Source organism: Camelus bactrianus, chromosome 36, assembly GCF_048773025.1.
Source record: "Camelus bactrianus isolate YW-2024 breed Bactrian camel chromosome 36, ASM4877302v1, whole genome shotgun sequence".
NCBI lineage: Eukaryota > Metazoa > Chordata > Mammalia > Artiodactyla > Camelidae > Camelus > Camelus bactrianus.
Genome location: NC_133574.1, coordinates 4099022 through 4118557, shown reverse-complemented (window position 1 = coordinate 4118557; position 19536 = coordinate 4099022). Strand labels below are relative to the sequence as shown.

The 19536-nt window shown below is 49.6% G+C and overlaps 1 long non-coding RNA gene across 1 annotated transcript; it reads left to right on the top strand.

Moving 5' to 3' along the window:
• Nucleotides 1-13: 13 nt before the first annotated feature.
• LOC123612777 (uncharacterized) lies at nucleotides 14-18463 on the top strand. Its single transcript, XR_012504364.1, has 4 exons — nucleotides 14-6631; nucleotides 7288-7439; nucleotides 10876-11021; nucleotides 15733-18463. It is a non-coding gene; the product is annotated as an uncharacterized LOC123612777 (long non-coding RNA).
• Nucleotides 18464-19536: the final 1073 nt, after the last annotated feature.

The following is a 19536-nucleotide window of genomic DNA, read 5'->3' as shown; positions in this document are numbered from 1 at the left end:
GGCGGGGACCGGACGTGGCGGGGCCGGGGCGCGCCTTAGGGCCCAGTGCGGGCACCGCTTTTTCATTCTGCGGGTAATTGGCAGTCCTGTAGGCGTTTATCGTATTAACTAGAATTTGGAAAACGCACAACGGCAGAAGACAGAAAAAGTGTTTTCAGGTCTACCGTATTACCACTTGTTGACGTTCCCGCGCACCTGCTCCCAGTCTCCCCTGTACTTAAAAAGAAGTTATACTGTATTTCGCATCCCGCTTTTTCACGTAGCATTAAACGTGAGCACTTTTCGTATTGTGAAATAGTATTCGTAACTAATTTTGAACGGTAGCATTCCATTAAGTACATGAGCAGTCAGTTATTTAATCATTACCTGTGAGGAATAAACGCGTGGGTCACAGGGACCCTGGGTGGTCCCAAAAAAAAGTGTAGTCAACTTTTTTCTGATTATAAATGTTAATTGTTCTTTACAGAGAACTTAGAAAGTCAGGAAAGTATAGATAAAACCGTATTTCACCTACTCTTAAGATGAACATTTTTTCACATCTCTGAAATTGAAATGTTTCTTAAAATCGCTGTCAGCCAGTAACTTAGAGTGACCGTAGGCAAGGCAGTCATTCCCAGCCTGCGTGTCCTATGTGTTTATAGACTTCTTTTAGGATTTGGATGAGAACATGTTTAGTACGTGCTTGGCAGACACCGAGCACCCAATATGAGTTAACTGCTACTGATATTCTAAATTTTATATAAAGTGAGTAATGCTGTGATGAGCATCATTGTTCAGTGAGGTTTGATTGCCAGAGGTGGAATTACAAGATCTCTTAAGATGAATAGCTCTCAAAAAAAAAAAAAAAAAAGAATGTTTCTGGCACAGTAGTCTCTAAAAGGGGTCATCTGTCATCCTAGGACTTGGAGGCAGGTGAATGACGTGCTTAGATCTGTGCCGTAAAAAGAGCCTTCTGGCTCTGATGTGGCCTGGAGTGGGCTAGAGACTGGGACAAAGGGAGAGTAGAGAGTGTTGTGAAACTCATCAAAGGTTCGTGCCTTTGATACTAAGGCGAGCACCGTGCTGGGGTGCTATGGCAGGGGTAGAAGCGACAGGACTTGAGGAAGAACATGCGGTGAGAGTGAGAGAGGGAGGTGCACGAGATGGGTAACTGGGTGGTGGGTAGTGTCACTGCCTGTGACGGGGAATCAGACGTTTGAGGCCAGGGAGCCGGGTCGGGGAGATAAGCAGTGCAGGTTTGAACCTGCACTTTGGAACATGTAGGCTGATAAGATTTACAGAAGGGACAAGTAGGAGAAACAAGTTGGGACCTTGAGGATGGCATGGCAACCATTGATAGGAGGTGACTGAAGTCATAAGGCCAAGGGAGAGCCTTCCTTGATACTAACCAGTAAGGGAGAAACCAGAGCTGGCTTCACCAGTATGTGACTCATCCAGTCTCACTGGGCCCCCGGCTGTGAAGGGCCCTGCCCTTGGTTTAATGCTCTGCGGTGACCGTCTTGAAATTCTTGATTAATTGAACAGGAAACCCTGCATTTTTATTTTGCACGAGGACTCTGCACATTCTATATCAAGACCTGGAAGAAACAACACAACTTGAAAAGTGTCAAGCCCACGGAAGGCACCAGTGGGATGATTTAGGACGCCCTTGCTCACAGAATTGGAGGTCCGCAGGACGTGGGGAGTGACTGCCCTTTTTTTGTGAGAGCCTGTACCCAGCAGCTGTGGGTCCCGCTGCCCACTGGACACGGCCTGGGAGGCTGGGGGGCACTGGCTTCCAGAAGTTCTCAGCCCAGCGAGTCATTTTTTTTTTCCCCTTTGCCCCTTGTTATGAATCAAGTCACATTCATGAACCAGTGAATAGTAAGGAGTGTGGCTGCCCTTAGGCCTGGAGCTGAGGGTGAGTCTGCCTGTCCTGAGGGCCTGGAACTGGCCAGAAGCTCCTCAGGACAGAGGGAGGGGAGTGGATGCTGGCAGCTTGAGGCCTGGTCCAGAGGGGGCCTTGGGCTCACCGTGCCCTTAGCTCCCAACCCACAGCCCTTGCCAGCCAACTCCATGCCTTTTTAAAAAGCTGCTTCTAGAGAGTTGAGTACGTATGCATGAACTTTCACTTTATTGATCAAGTATTTCCTTCAATTAAACAAGAATTCACATTTTAAAACTACGAATGTGTGTCTGTAACACTTCTAAATGCCTTCAGCAGGGACAGGGGTTTATGTGACAGCGTTACATTTACGTTTACAGCAATTTTTTTTGTGCTTTTTAAAGTAATATATATCTTCAGAGAAAATTTGGAAAATACCCGCAAAATGCAATTTTCAAAGAAGTCATCTATATCCCCACGAGGAAATTGTGGTTAACATTTTGGTAGCTTTCATTCCAGTCTCTTCCATGTGAATGTGTGTTTCTGATGATCATAGTCACGTGATAGATCAGATTTTTTTATATTCTGCCTTTTCTCCCCTTTTCCTTAATGTTGTTTCATGACATTTTACTCCTGTTACTCTGTAGTGCTTAGAAACTATAATTCTGAGTGATTGCATAATTGATTCAGCTTTCCAAAACAAGTTCAGTCAACTTTTTTTCTGATTATAAATGTTAATTGTTCTTTACAGAGAACTTGGAAAATCAGGAAAGTACAGATGAAAGGGTATTTAACCTACTCTTAAGATGAACATTTTTTCGCATCTCTGAAATTGGTATGTTTCTTAAAATGGCTGTCAGCCAGGCGGCAGTTGTGACTTAGTGTCACTAGGTTTGCGTGAGCCAGGTGCGTATTACAGAGGTTAAGTGCATTATCGGTGTGTTGAGTTCAACTGCTTTAAAAATGCCTTCAAAAACATACTGTGATGAAAGAAAGAAAGAAAGAAAGAAAGGAAAGAAAGAAAGAAAGAAAGAAAGAAAGAAAGAAAGAAAGAAAGGAAAGAAAGAAAGAAAGAAAGAAAGAAAGAAAGAGAGAAAGAAAGAAAGAGAAAGAGAGAGAGAGAAAGAAAGAAAGAAAGAAAGAAAGAAAGAAAGAAAGAAAGAAAGAAAGAAAGAAAGAAAAAGAGAAAGAAAGAAAAGAAAGAAAGAAAGCTGTTAAATATAAAATTAAAAAAAAAGATACTGTGATTTAACACTGAAATTAAAAGCTTTTGTGAGCACAGGCACAGAAACAGAAGAGCGGGGAGTAACTTTTATGTTAATGGAATAAACGTTGTTGGCGAAAGCACTACAGTTCTCTCTTTTTCATGCCAAGCTAACCAAATGCTTCAGAGACCGCAGAAAGCACTGTGTACCCTTGAGTCAGTGAGACCGGATCACCTTTGCTTGCTGGGGTTTGTGCAAAGAGATTGTGGATCATGGGTCTTTGCAAAATGAGCATCAGTGGCTTGGGAGAAAACTCCAGAAACAGTAGTGAAGGAGTCTTCAAGAATAGCCACATCACTGTTGCATGGACTCTGAACAGAAGACCCAATGTGTTTATTTCACTTCTTTTTTTTTTTTTTTTTTGGTATGCATGAGTGATACTTGATTTAAAAAAACAAACAAAAAACTTATGCCCGAGTGAGCTTAACTAATTTTAAAGTGAATTTAAATTAAAAGTTTTCAGTGTAAAGAATGCATTTGGCCTTAGTTTAATTACCAGCATATTTTCTTTCTTAGTTGTACGTATAATAAAAATTGTGTCTAACATTGAACAAGATCTTGGATTCAGTGAAACAGCTGAGTACTGTAGCTTGCTTAACTGTTTTCCTCTGGTAATTCTCTCTGCTTCCACCTTCTTTCCCCTTTTCAGGATTCACCTTTATCATAATTGTTATTTATAACAATTATTACACAATTTGAACCTGCATAGTCCCTTATAATTAATGAAATATTTACTTATTGAATAGGTAATACAATTCATAAATTACAAAATTGAAAAATTGCGAAAGATTCTACACGGACAAGCCCCCCATCCATTTCTGTCCCCAGCCATCTAGTTCCCGTCGCGTCCTGTCCCGGGGCTGACCAGGACAGTGTTGTTAGTTAGTGTCCCCTGTATTTTTCTAGTGCTGGCTGTTTTCTGTCCTTCCTCATTCTTTTTGTGATGCTAATGACCGCATCCTCCACGCACTGTCACCCTTGATTCCTTCCTGGGCACCTTGTGTTCGGTAAACACATCACGAAACTTCCAGCCAAACATGAGTTCTGGCCAGTTGGCAGGCAGGCGTTACGGTTACAGTTTAACAGGTAATTGTACTGAGGCCCAAAGAGGTCACAGAGATTTTCCCAGCGACAGAGCTGGGGCTCAGCCCCGGATCTTCCAGCCTCTGCTAGGAAAGCAGAGGAAGGCAATATGTGAGTGGACTAATTTCTTTTTGATCACACTGTTCTCCCTTGAAACGCCAGTTAGCATTTGAAACTCCTTGGTGCTGTGTGGAGTCTGTCAACTGAGACCCACTTCTGGGCCTCCAGGAGTCTTTAAATCTCAGTGGCCATTGATCGCACCCCTAACGAGGTACATGCATTCTGGGGACAGGGAACGGCTCGTGCAAGGGCGTAGAGGTGTGGAGAGACCCAGTGAGCTGAGGAACTGGCCTGTAATGCGGCTTTTCCTGCCCCCAACTGCTCGTGTGGTCTGTCCAGGACTTGCCTCAACAGCCTTTCCACACAGCATCACAGAAGGCGTGAACAGTCCCCCACAGGGTGGTAGGGGAGGTGCCCAGGGGCAAGCAGGAAGGGAACTGTTCTCTGTCCTCTGGTCCCCTCATGTGACCTTAGTTGTTCCCCAAGCTCATTTCTACTGTCACAGCTAGTAATGCCGGGTAACGAGTACTCACCAAATGCAACCTATTTAGATACATTAGATACAAGCTAAGAACTGATCAGTGCTGTACTGGTAGGTGTTTAAAAACCAACCCTCTGGGGTAAAGCATGGCTTTGATTTGGCAACACTTGCTGGCTTCTGGGGTATAAATATCCCCACGATGGCCAATTGTATTTGTGCATAGGTGGGTTAAGTTCAGGATGGCCGGAGGGGCAGGAGTTACTGGAATGATCAGCCCGCCGGGAGATTATAAGGCAGAGTCAGGAGGGGCTTAGTGGATGAGCTCAGTTTCAGGCTTCGTGCAGGGAAGGGGGACGGTCATCACCCAGGTTTGAACTTCATGTGTGTGCCTCGGACCCTGGGCTTTGCGATCCTCTGAGGAATTTATGTGTCACCTGATGGACCATTCATTGTGCATCCTTTCTTCCCTTTAGAACTTGTCTGGAAACCCCAAGAAGTTTACCCAGCTCTGGAACCTGGGGAGAGGGGAAGTACCAGCAGATGCCCTGGTATGCCCTGGGCTAGGCTAAGTTTTGGGGATTGTGTCCAGAAGTTGGTATTCCATTAAAGGAGTCTAGTTATGACATAATTACTTTCCCCCATCGGTACACCAGGTGGCCGCGCTAGACTAACTCACATGCCCTTAATCTTCCACGCAGAGCCCTAGGGTTCCCGTACAACCAGTGGTCAGTAGGGCCATAGCGGAGGTAGGAAGATTGAGAAACAGGAGCCCTGTCCTTAACTGGGCACTTCCTCCGGGCTGAGTGTTCCAGGCATTAAATCTGGAAGCCAGAGCTAGAACCCAGCGCCCCCAGCCCCTGCCTTCTCCACCTGGGAGACACAGGAGACTCCTTGCTCTGCCCGCCTGCAGCTCTGTGACCTTGGGTAAGTAGCTTACCCTCTTTATGTCTCAATTTTCTAACTTATAAGATGGAAATGATAATACCTTCTTCCAGTGTGTTTTCACAGCCACGAGCAGACCCTAGTTTTCAAGGACACTGTGGGTCACCTGTTTTCCTGAGGTGTGGGAGCCCCTCCTACCAGGAGAAGGCACTTCTGGTCGGAAGTGTGGGATGCGGAGCAGCACCCCCAGTTCACACAGCCGCCCTGAGCTCACTGTCCTGTGTTCCAGGAATTAAGTGACTTGCAGAGGGACTGTCCCGCCCCGTGCTCCGCAGGACCTGTGGGAGAGGATTGTAAATGCGTTTCAGGGCACCGGATCCCAGGCGCCCTGCAATCAAGACCCCCAAATTTATCAGCTCATCGGTTTTGTTTCGGTTTGTTTTTTTTAAGAAAACCTGTCATGTTTTCTCTTCATTTGCTCGTGAACTGCTTCTTCAATAGACACATTGAGATCATAGGCAAGATGCTGCCAGAAGTTACCACCTCCCAGTCAGTACCCGGCAGGGGAGGGCAAGAAAGCCGTCTTGTCCCGAGGCATGTGGGCTTCTGGAAAATGCCTCTGATGAACTGAAACTTGGGGAGTTGGTGTGAAAAATGGTCATGAAGTGAGTCATCGACCTGCTGCGGCTGCACTTGGCAGAACTGGAGGGCTGGCGCAGGGCAGGGGGGCTGGCTCTCTGCCTCTGCAAAGGGGAGGAGCGGTGCCCATAGTTTTCCCCCACGTCTGCCCTTCCCCAGGGGAGCCTGAAAAAGCAGCGTGGCTAGCCCACTGCCACCCTCTGTGGCCGATGGCCACAGGCCAGGCTGCCTAACACCTGGGTTCCCCAAATCCATACTCCTCTCTCCCACTTCACTTCCACTTTCTCAGCATCTTAGGCTCGAGGACACTCATCCTTTACTGTGAGGCTGCGGTCGCTACAGTCGAAGGGAGAACAGGTAGGGAAGGGAGAGACTGGGTGACAAAGAGGGGTGGTGCCCTTCAAGTGTTAGAGCAGGCAGATGGTTAGCCATGAGCAGAGAAAGGGGGACACAGACCACGCGGCAGGAACTGGGCAGAAAGGAGGGGCACAGGCCAAATGCAGGAAACCACACATCATGTGAGCACCAGGGGTCCCTGGGCAGAGAAATAAAAGCAGGAACCTCTGGGCTGATAAGGGATCACACTTTTTGAGGTGATGAGTGGCCTGGAGACAAAGAAAGGTGAGAAAAGGCAGGACTCTCCAGTGTCCGAATGTAACATTTTGCTCATCATGCCCTCATTTCAATAAAATTAGCCTTGCAGATCGGATGTACCCATCATGCATCGACACCATGACACTTCTGATCCAGACTAAATAAGGACAAAAATCCCACCTCCCTTCAGAAAGGTGGAGCTGGGATGAAAATCAGGGAATATGACCCCAAACCCTTCCTCCCCAATGAATATTCTGCCCATTCATTTTTACACCCTATGTAACCAACTTGCCAAAGAAACCCAGGGCAGCTGCTCACCTGAGCCTGCCCGCTCTCCCCTGAGAGGGTGCTGTCCACCTCGTAATAAATCCCCACTTGACTTTTTTAACCACTGCGTCTTATCTCTGAATTCTTTCCAGGACGGTACAAGAACCTGGAACACTGGTTACATCCACCGGCAACACAAGGACAGCAGAGAATTAAAAACAGGGACTCAAACAGAACTTGTACACCAGTGTTCATTGCACCACTATTTACAATCCCCTAGAGGTGCCCAGAGGCCCGTCAACAGGTAAATGAGTAAGCAAAGTGTGGTGTCTACATACAAGTGCACGTTATTTAGCCAGAAAAGGGAATGAAGGTCTGGTACGTGCTGTAATGTGGGTGAGGCTTGAAAACATGCTGAGTGACATAAGGCAGAAACAAAAAGATGAATACTGTATGATTCCATTGATATGAAATATCTAGGCAAGGCAAATTCATAGAGACAGAGAGTAGAGTAGAGGTTCATAGATGCTGAGGGGAGGTAGAAATGGGGAATTATTTCATGGTTCAGAATTTCTTTCTGGAGTGATGTAAAAGTTTTAGAAATGGGTCATGGTGGTGGTTGCACAACATGGTGAATGCACTTAATGCCACTGACCTATACACTTAAAAATGGCTAAGATGACATATTTCATGCTATGTTTTTTAAACTTTTTTATTATGTTAAAATACCAAAAAAAAAAAATCATGAAGCTGGGAAAAAAAACCAAGAAAGTGGTGTCATTTGTCTGTGTGCCTGCATGTCCTGTGGGCTGAGGCTTTAGAGGTGGTGGACAGATGGAGCCACTGAAAATGAAGGGTTCCACCCTCCTGCACTGTCGGTGGGAATGCAGTTTGCTGCAGCCATTATGGAAAACAGTCTGGAGATTCCTCAAAAAACTGAAAATAGACTTACCATATGATCCAACAATCCCACTCCTGGGCATATATACAAAGGGAACCTTAATTCAAAAAGACACCTGCACCCCAATGTTCATAGCAGCACTATTTACAATAGCCAAGACATGGAAACAGCCTAAATGTCCATCAACAGATGACTGGATAAAGAAGCTGTGGTATATTTATACAATGGAATACTACTCAGCCATGAAAAAGAATAAAATAACGCCATTTGGAGCTACATGGATGGCCCTGGAGAATGTCTTTTTAAGTGAAGTAAGCCAAAAAGAGAAAGGAAAATACCATATAAGATCATTTATATGTGGAATCAAAAAAAAAAAAAAAGATAAATGAACTTACTTACAAAACAAAAACTGACTCATAGACAAACTTATGGTTACCAGGGGGAAGGGGAGTGGGAAGGGATAAACTAGGAGTTTGAGATTTGCAGATACTGACAGGTATATATAAAACAGATAAACAAGTTCATACTGTAGAGCACAGGGAACTATATTCAATATCTTGTAGTGGCTCACGGTGAAATAGAATATGAAAATGAATATATGTATGTTCATGTATGACTGAAGCACTGTGCTGTGCACCAGATATTGACACAACGTTGTAAATTGACTACAATTCAATTTTTAAAAATTTTTTTAAATGAAGGCTTCCGAAAGCTTTATGTGAGAGTTTAAATAATTTGTGCAGAGCAGAGCAGAAGTGATTCCCGCTGCATGTGCAGAGTTTAATGAACAAGTGTGACCCCAGCTTCACTGTTTCCCGGCCCTGCCTGTTACCTGCTCTGTGTTGTCCTTCCAGCATCCCAGGTCTCAGAAGTATATTTTCCTTTCTTACCTGTTTCTTAAGATGATGGCAAACCAAGGACACGGGTCAGATTGCACTGGTACTGATCCAGCCTCTAAAGATGCCCCTGGGTGCTTCTCTGCCCCGCACGCCCTCTCACGCTGAGCGTGAGTCTCAGCCCTGGGCTGGGAGGCGGCTGACCTTATCAGACAGGCTGGCCACCCTCTGTACTCAGTCCCTCAGTCTTGATGGGGTTTGTACCGCCTTGCAAACTGGCTAACCTTTTGGGACCGTGTCACGTCTCCCCTGCAGGCAAACAGCCGCTTTCCAGCATCCCTCTGCAATGCCCTTTCTCTTCCTCTCTTTTGGGACTTCTCTCCTGACTGTGCCCCAACCCCTGCTCAGCCCCTCAGCAGAGCTCAGGGGTTAAAGTGAATGGGACCAGAGGGTCCCAGCCTGTTCACTAGAAAGAGCCAGTTGCGTTACCCACCCCTCCCCATGGGCTCCTGTCCTCCAATATGTCAATTATCAAGTCCCTTTATTTAATAAGGGACTCCAGTCTATAATATGACCAGCCGAAAATACACCTACGAGCCGATGATTAGCATGAGTTGGAAAGAAAACAGCCCAAAGAAGACAAAGTGACCTTTCCATTGGCTCCGGCAGCCTCACTGTAGGTAGAGCCGTTGTCTCCAGTAGCATTTCTGGAAACGGTCATGGACTGCCGTCTCGGGCACGTCTCAGGGTTTGGGGAAATCCTTTTCTTTAGTCCCTTCACTTGCTTCCCCTCCTCAGGCCTTGGCGGTTTCCTGTCCTGCTGTCAAGGGTAGAGTCTGTGAGATATTTGAACAGGTGGCAGGAAACCCAGGCCAGAACCAGGAGGTCTGAAATCTTGGGCAAATCCACCCCCATCGTGGATGCATGAGGCAGAATTCCCTATAGAATGACAGACACCCCCCCACCAAATGCTCTCAGCAGCCCTCTCGGGTGGGCAGAGAGACGCTTTCCACAAAGACTGGAGTCAACTCTGATGGAAGCCTTGGAGGTAAGTCAGTGGCCAGCCTTACTGAGTGGACTGGAGCCTTTCCAGGGATGGACAGAGCAACGCAAGAAGCCTCAGACACCAGAGAGGGCAGCAGAAGTGATGTGTAACAAGAGAAGCCTCTCACCCGCAACGACGGCACCTGGCCTGACCACCAGAGGTGGGGACCTGGGAGGGGAGGACGAGAGGGGCTGGTCTTGGCTGTGTCACCTCGTCCCTGGAGCACAGGGCGCTGCCTGGGGAGACGTGGGAGGGGACACAGATGGAGAGTGGCTGCGTTGAAGCCCCAGGGCCACGGGCACTGACTGGCTCCTGAAAAAGCGCCTTTGGAGAGGACTTCAGCGTGACCCAAGCAGAACCAGGGAGAAGAGAGGTTTATAAAATGACGTGGGAAGTGGCTACAGCCCACCGAAGGCGGAGCTCTATGCAGAGAAGACCCAGCTGTCGTTCACTGGCACCTGAGTAGTAAAGAATTCAATCTTGTCCATAGCAGACCTGCTGTTTGTCCCCAGCCCGTGGGAGGTGGCCTCTAGGCTGGCCTGCCTGATGGGGCTGTCTGTTTACCCAAACGCTTTGACTCACATTGGCACTGTGATTGTGGGTGGAGGCTGGCCGCGCTAGAGGGACCAGCCACGTGGTTTGAGGTCAGGGCTGTGGGTCATGCCTGAAGGAGCTGGAGACTGAGACCAACCACGCGGGGAGTCTATTAGCCAGCCCTGCTGATGTGATGAAGCCCCAGGAAAATCTCCGCCCGCTGAGCCTGGGGTGGGGATCCCTGCAGCCAGCCCTCTGCGTGCTCAGGACCCCCACCCCCACCCCGCCCCTGAACTTGCGCTTGGCGTCAGCAGCGAGGGAAGGCTCGTGTGGACGGTGCCTTCTGCGCAGAGCAGCCCCTTCTTGGTGGAGACGCGTGTTTGCTGGGCAGGCTCTTCCATCCCGTCTCGCTCGTGTCTTGCAGGGGTCCACGGGCAGGCCACCGTCATGATGGGCGCACCCTCGCTTTGCTGTTGAGCAAAGTGCTAACCTGCTTTCCCCGTCTCGCTCCTGCAGAGCGGCAGTCCTCACCAAGGAGGGGTTTCTCCCTGACCACCCGCTTCCCTACAGGTGAGGACAGGGGATGGGGACAGCGTGTGGTGACGTCTCTGGTGCAGACAGCTGCACGTGGGGGCTTCTCCCAAGGGCCCTCACCCACCTCCCGGAGGACAGCCTCCCAGGAGTTAAACTCTGGACTTTCAGAATCAATTCCTGTTGCGAGCAAGGCCCAGGCGTGGTGAGCGCTCCTTGTGAGGTGGCTGAGTGGGGACGTGTCCCAGGCTTCCGTTCCCTTCTCTGCAATCCCTTTCAGTCTAGAACAGGGCTTCTAGGGCCCTGCCCCAGGGACACTGGGGGTGTTAAAACCTGAGGTGGGAGCGACGTGCCTGGAGACCAGGAATGCTGCTCGGCACCCTGAGTGGCACGGGATGGCCCTCCATGTCCGTAGGTGGAGATGCACTGGTCTAGGACCCTGGCACCTTCCTGCACCCAGAGTAGTCCTGTCCCCGTGACACTCACAGTCCTGTGGGGGAGATGCTGAGTGTCAGCGCTGGTCGGTGCTGAGGGGAAGCACAGAGCAGGAAACTGGGACAGGACAGTGGGGGCGGGTGGCAGGGGCATCACCCTGAGCATGGGGGCCGGGGTCACAGGGAACTGGGGAGCAAGTCCGTGTTTGGGGGTTGGGAGGAGGCCAGAGGGCTGGCCCATGGCACGGGGGTCGACTGCTCTGCCGTGATGAGGCGGAGAGGCTGGCTGGGGGCAGGTGCACGGGGGTGGGGAGGAGAGGCAGGCTCCGGGGTGTTCCAAGGGGGGGCCAGCAGGACACGCTGCCGGTCAGATGCGGTCACACAGCAGTGGTGTGTGTGTGAGTCACGTCACTTCTAACATATTTTTCTGATTGAAAAACGGATAAAATTGATTGCTTTAAAATTAGAACGCTTGGAGAACTAACTAACATGCCGGGGGGAATCAGTCTCCTTGTAAACCTACCCCCGGAGAAGACCCCCAGACAGCTGACAGCCCCAGTATGCATTTCTCTGGGGTCTTTTCCTTCATACACCAATATATACTTTTATTTCCATTTTTTAAATAAAATGGTCAGTTCCAGTTATGAATGAGGAAACAGGCTTTGAGCCAGCACATCATTTCCTGAAAATGGCACGGCTCGCCGCGGAGGGTGGGACTTGAACCCAGAGATGTCAGCCTATTTTTTTTTTAATTTCTTGTTTGGAATGAGTTTTAGACTTAGAGAAAAGTTACAAAAATAATACAGAGTTTCTACATGTCCCTTGTCCAACTTTCCCTGAAGTCAACATCAGAACAGTTGGCAAATCCAGGAGATGAGCGCTGGCCACGATGCTCTGAACGAAGCTGCCAGCCTTACTTTCTCACCAGTTTTCCCTGCTGTCTCCCTTCTGTTCCGGGACCCCGGCGGCACTGACTCTCCTGCCTCTTCCAGCTCCAGTCTGTAACACGCCTCCGTGTCCCTGGTCTTCCACACCCGTGATGCTCTCAAGAGGTAAACTGTCAACGGTCCCGCATTTGGGGACGTGTTTTCTCAGGCTTGAACTAAGCTTTTGCATCTTGGCAAGACTTGGGCAGAAGTCCTATCTCAGGGTTTGCGACGTGTCTTACTGCCCTGAGGTTGGCCTCGATGGCTTAGTTTGAATCCGACCCTTAACCCCTGTGTCCACATTGTATCTGAGCTGCAGGGAGAAGCCTCTCTGGGCTTCCCAGCTACAGCTGTTCCCAGGCTTTGCCCCCTGAGGCCACTCATGCCTCAGTTTTTGTTTTTTAACATTTTTTTATTGAGTTATAGTCATTTTACAATGTTGGGTCAAATTCCAGCGTAGAGCACAATTTTTCAGTTCTACATGAACATACATATATTCATTGTCACATAATTTTTTCACCGTGAGCCACCACAAGATCTTGAATATATTTCCCTGGGCTCTACAGGATAATCTTGTTTATCTATTTTATATACACCTCTACAAATTTCAAACTCCCCGTCTGTCCCTTCCCACCCCCCGCCCCCTTGGCAACCACAAGTCTGTACTCTATGTCTGCAGGGGAGACTGGGGTGTGATGCACAGAGAGGGAGATGCTGAGATAACTGCGGAATTTGAGTTCCCTGCTGTTCCAGGGGGGTTGGTGGAAAAAGTGTGTTTCATGGTCTCGAATCTACCCACCCCTCCCCTTTCCCTGTTGAGGGATGTTGCTGTATCTTAAAAAGCAGTGCTTTTCCATCTTGTCTCCTTCATTAGCTCATAAGCTGCTGAAGATCTTTCCTGAAATAACAGATAGGATGTCATCCTGTATGTCTGTTGGGCATTTTCAGGATCCCCAATTGCCCAAGTGTTGCCAGTAGATGCAACCGGTGTTCCAGGTTCTTGTCCCGTCCCAGAAAGAATTCAGAGACAAGACATAGTGGTTAAAAAAAGTAAGGTGAGGATTTATTAAAGGATGGATAGGACGCTCTCAAGGGGGGAGCGGGCAGACTCAGGTGAGCAGCTGCCCTGAGTTTCTTTGGCAAGTTAATTACACAGGGTGTAAAAATGAATGGGCAGAATATTCATTGAGGAGGGAAGGGTTTGGGGTCGTATTTCCTGATTATCACCCCAGCTCCACCTTCCCGACGGGAGGACGGATTTTTGTCCTTATTTAGTCTGGATCAGAAGTGTCCCGGCATCGGCGCATGATGGGGGTTTCTGATCTGCAAGGCTAATTTTATTGAAATGAGGGCAGAATGAGCAAAAGGTTACATTTGGACACTGGAAATTCCTGCCTTTTCTCCTTTCTTTGCTGGTCTCCAGGCCAAAAGCTGTGATCCCTTATTAGCCCAGAGGTTCCTGCTTTTCTTTCTCTGCCCAGGGACCCCTGGTGCTCACATGATGTGTGGTTTCCTGCATTTGGCCTGTGCCCCTCCTTTCTGCCCAGTTCCTGCCATGTGGCCTGCGTCCCCCTTTCTCTGCTCATCTCTAGCCATCTGCCTGCTCTGACAGAATGGCCCAGCGGTCACTTCTGCCTTGCTTGGCTCATTTTCCAGACAGATCCTGTCTAGAACGTCCCTCTGGTCGGTCTGACTTGAGGTCTCCCATCTCTGCAGGTTGCCTTCACAACCAAACTTTATCACCCCAACATCAGCAGCGGCAGCAGCATCTGCCTTGACAGCCTGGGGTCCCAGTGGTCCCCAGCACTGGCAGTGTGAGCTCGGCTCTGACATGGCCCTCTACCCCCACGCTCCCGGGAGGAAAGGCAGGCAGGCTCGCGGAGAGCAGGCAGCTTCCCACAGCCCGCAGTCACAGCCTGTCAGGGAAGACTCCAAGGTGACACTCTCCCTGCCCCCAGCGCATCCCCATGGGTCAGTTGCCGTGGGATGCTCCAGCCAGACTGTCACGTGGGTGCAGGAAGAAAACATTGACCCTATTTATACTTCTTATCTAGAAATAAGAAAGGCAAATACTCTATTACCTTCTCTGTCCCCTCTTTTATTCTTCCATCCGGTGCGGATTGTGAGCGGCCCTGAAGGGACAAGACACAGGGCTTGCTTCCGGAGCCTTGCAGGTCATGGGGGACCCCTCCCTCCCCCCGAGCAGTGCTCTGAGCTCCGTCTCTGGATGAGGCTGAAGAAACCAGTCTAAACTGGGCTTAAAGAATGACGATACTCATTCCCAGCTGAGATGGGCTGAACACGGTTGTGTGTACACTGGGCCTCGAGTGTAGACGGTGTGGGTATCCTGTCAGTGGAGTGGGTGGGCAGCAACCCCAGAGAAACAGGGTCCCAGAGCCCAAGAAACAAGCAGAGTGGAGGGCGAGGCCTCAGGGAGCAGACAGGGGTCACGAGGCACCAGGCAGGTGCAGATCCCCGGGGAGGCAGAGCTGTGTCCCCCACTCACGCACCCCGGAGCCAACTCTGCACCCAGGCGCCTGCCCCTCTCTGAGCTGAGCCCTGCTGCCCGCCCCAGCCCAGGAGAAGGGCTACCGGGAGTGGCTGCTGCAGCCTTCCGGCTTCAACGTGCCTTTGAGGACACTCCCCAAGCCCAAAAAGGGAGAGGAAACCCCAGTGGCAGGGAGTGGCACTCGAGTGGGAACAAAGGAGGGCACCAGCCCTCACATGACACGGCCTCCAAGCTCAAATGTCTTTACAAAGACAAACCATCCATCCCATCCGTAGCTCCCCTGCGTGGGACTGTGGTCGGGCCTTGGACTCATGGAAGCAAGCGTAACACTTGTTTGGGGTCGTACAGAGGGTCCAGGGCAAAGCCAGGAATGAATGACATATCTGCGTATCTGCCTGGGTCCCCAAGTCCCAGCAGCATGGCTGCCCCGGCAGGGGGGTCCTCGCAGGTCCAGAGCAGGACTGAGACGGGGCAGGGCAGCCCTGTGTGCATTCAGTTGAGAATCTTGCTTTTACCCATTTCCTGGGATTTCCAAGTCTGTGACCTTGGACAGGTCACCAGAATGTTTGGAGTTCCATTTTATTTCATAGTAAGCAGGGCCCCTGGGACCAAATGACAAAGGCCCATGGCGTGGAGACAGCGCTTTGCAAGAGCAGGGAGTCGGTGCCCCGGAGCACAGGGGCCTGGGCCTGGCCCAGGATAAAATCGCCATCCGGCTGGTAGATGCGCAAAGCGACCACGTTCATGACTATCGGGGCCTCAGAATAATGTACATGGGATGTTGAAAGGAATACAGTTGTCCTGTAAACAGAGAATTCAAAGTGAGGGGGGCGCTCACTGCCTTGTGGCTGCAGCTGACCCACCTTTTCTTTTCTTCCCAGCTCTCTTAACCATCCGTTTCCTGCTCTGCGACCCCAACCCTGACCATCCTCTGGTGCCGGAGATAGCCCACACTTACGAGGCCAACAGAGAGAAATGTGCATCCTCTTCAGATTGCCTTTGGGCCTTAGCTGCCCCCAGCAGCTCCCAGCAGTATCCAGCCCTGGGCTGGCGCTTCCAGGCTAACCAGGGTCCCGTGGGCATCTTCTTGCCTGGCTGAGCCCGTGCAGTGGGTGTGCCCTCAGCTCGGACCCCTGACTCTCTCATTAGCATACCCTTTGAGGATCTGAGGACGGAGAAGGAGTTAGAAGCAGTCCACCCTCCTGGACCTTAAAAGATCCTCGCCAACCCTGCCCTCAAGGCCAACAAAGTCAGTGGTCAGCCAAGAACGGACGCAGAAGACTCTGACAGCAAGGAACTTCTGGATTAAATTATATGATTTATAGCACAAGATAAAGGGGTGTCTGCCCGGATGTGCCCAGGGTGAGGCCAAGGCCAGTTGATGCGGGAAACACTGCTGGGGTCAGTTTGCCGGTCGAGGCCGAGGGGTGGGCAGCGTGTCGCTGCTTTACTGACAGACCCTCACTGCCGAGTCTCTGGTTAAACACTGGTCGCCAGACTCAGGATCGTAGAATTCTCACCCATTTGGCCACACACAGCCGTGTGCGCTGCAGCCTGGAGGGGCTGACTCTGGTCGGTGAAGCTGATACAGGGCAGGACTCCCCACCGTGTGACAGCCTCTGAGCGCTGATGGCTCCATGATGAAGGGCCCTGCGTGGCAGGGGCCCGGGCACCCGGAGTGGCCCGGGAGCGGCTCTGGCACAGGGGTGGGGTGGGGGGAAAATCACTGGCTTCTAAAGGAACATCTCCAGTGAGTCTGTTAGTTTATTTAATAACTTCTCTTCTGTCCGAAGAGATTAGAATGGAATATGGTTTTTCCAACTCATATATTTCTTGAAACCTTTGTAGATTTCAGTATTTCCTCATCTGAGTTTTCCTGCATGACAGCAAAGTGATTTTTCAGTGGACTAGATTTTAATCTGTATTTATGAATTTCAGCATTTATGGTGATGTATTTCAGATGTCCCAAAAGTGTTTTGTTTCATTGCCTCCCGTCTACAAATCTCTCTTCCAGCGTCATGGCACCAGACGTCATCACAACCATGAGGAAAAAAGGCACAGACTCTCAGTGGGCACCAGACCTGCCCCGTGGCTGCCCCGGGGGGCACTGACTCAGTCTGGTGGCCATGCTCCTGGAGTCTGCGTGCTGGACAGCCGGGGGCTATTCCAAGCTGACCTCCAAGCTCTCTCTTCCTGATCCTCATGGATCCATGTTGCAGGGCAAGAGAGAGGCAGGGAGGAGGTGTGCTGCACTGTTCAATCTTCCACAGCAGGGAGTTAAGAAGAGCCATCAGGACTCAGCACGTGAATGACGTGTTTCTGCTCCAGGCAGCCTTCACTTCACTTACCCATCTTAGTTATTTGACCAGAAGCAGCTGCATTCTACGTTCTGTCCTCTACTCCACATTGAAAGGAAGCAGCCGTCCTGAATGAGGGTGTCACCCCCTCTGCTTTTTCCTTCCAGGTACAACAGACGAGCAAGAGAATGGACCCAGAAATACGCTGTGTAAGTGCCTCGGCGGTTTTCCAGGAGACCTTGTCCACGAGAAGCCAGCCGTGAAACTGAGCTGGTGCACACAGCGACATCTCTTCGGCAAACAAATGTTGGTTGCCCCGCTGTCTCCAGCCACGGCATATTGGTACCACTCTCAGCCACCGTGGTTTTGATAGTGTCATGTCTTTGATGCTAGAACAGTAGTCACTGTTATGATCCACAGCCTTGCTGGCTCCAGAGGAATCGGTCCCTCCACCCCGACTCACTGCTCACTCCTTGGGGGCACCTGTGTGCCTCCCGTGCCCAGCCTCACCCAGGCAGCATCACTTGCCATGGCCACACGGGGGCCGCAGCCTGGGCCCTTACCACCTGCACTTTGTTTTTAGAACTCAAGCCAGCCTGGGTCCCCAGGGCGGGGCAGGCAGGCTTCCCTGTCATCCCATCTGCCACAAACCACGTCCCGAGGAGTCTCAGCTTGTCCCAGGAGGCTCCTGGGAATTGGGCACAGTGTCACTGCGAAGTGGAGGGCTCGCTCCACAGCTGCCACCAGCCTTCCTCTGCAGAGCCACCCGCTGGCACTCTCCCTTCACGCCAAGAAGCAGCAAACAGAATGTCAGGATATAAAGCACATAACACGCCAGGAGAGATGGCTGTGCTTTGAGACACAAGAGCAAAATTATGAAACCTGGAAAGATTTGGGTCATGCTTTTCCATGTGATAAGGTTTTGCAACATCCCTGCCTCCTCCCGCTCAACAGTTACACGGAGTCCAAGTGTGAGCCATTCACCAACCAGAATGCAGGGAGAGAGAAGGACTTATAAATGTAAATAAAAATGCAGTTTCACTCATAAACCTACATGATAACTGAAATTGAAGTCTACTTTCTTTTTACAAAGGCAGAGCAGAAGATATGGAAGCTTTTAACAGGCTCTTCAGAGCCTTGAATTGAAAATAGCCTGTTGGGATGACTGGATAAAGAAGATGTGGTATATTTATACAATGGAATACTACTCAGCCATAAAAAATGACAACATAACGCCATTTGTAGCAACATGGATGTCCCTGGAGTATGTCATTCTTAGTGAAGTAAGCCAGAAAGAGAAAAAAAACACTATATGAGATCACTCATGTGGAACCTAAAAAAAGAAAGAAAGAAAGAAAGAAAGAAAGAAAGAAAGAAAAGAAAGAAAGAAAGGGACAAATGAACATAAATACAAAACAGAAACAGACTCAGACATAGAGTATAAACTTGTGGTTGCCAGTGGGGAGGGGTGGGAAGGGACAGACTAGGAGTTTGAGATTTGTAGCTACTGACAGGTGTATATAGAATAGACAAACAAGATTATACTGTGCAGCACAGGGAAATATATACAAGATCTTGTGGTGGCTCACAGTGAAAAAGAATGTGACAATCAATGTATGTATGTTCATATATAACTGAAAAATTGTGCTCTACACTGGAATTTGACACAACATTGTAAACTGACTATAACTCAATAAAAATATGTATATAGCCGGTCGGGTAGCTGGCCTCCACTCTTAGGGTTCTGACGCAACACATTTTAAGGGCTGCCTTTAGAGTTTGGAGGTGAGCTAGGAGAAGGGCGGGAAAGGAGTTATTCTAATTAAACCTCCAAAGAGGGAGGAAAATTGAGGGGCTTCAAATCTCTAAAGTCAGATTTGGTCTGATCTTTTCTGAGTGGGTTTACAAAACGGGTCCACTCCCGAGACAGCCATAAACGTAGTGTTTGGGTGAGTCGGAGCCAGGGATGGAGAAACAGTAAAATTCTGTAACCAGATGGCCAGGCCTGTGGAGTTTGGAAGGAAGGCCACGGACCTCGCCCGTGACCTCAACAGGTGACCTCACCTTGGGAGGTTGATCTGCTCCAGAAACTCCCAAGTTGTGACACAACTTCACTGCTGCATCTTTCCAGTGAGGGTACTGAACTTGGTCACCGCACCACTTCCTTAGCAAGGCAGGCTGCAGTTAAGCCTGGCCTGCGTTTACTTTATGGGGAGGGGGGTCCCCCATATGGGACCCTCTGCTATCATTAAGGCTGCTTTTTGGGGTTCCATGCACCCCATTCCCTGCCCCTTACCATGGTGAGGTCTGCCCTTTGAATTTTTGCCTCCTTGTTCCCCTATGGTCTCTGCTGAAACAAGATGATACATTTCAGGTGGCCTCACACGG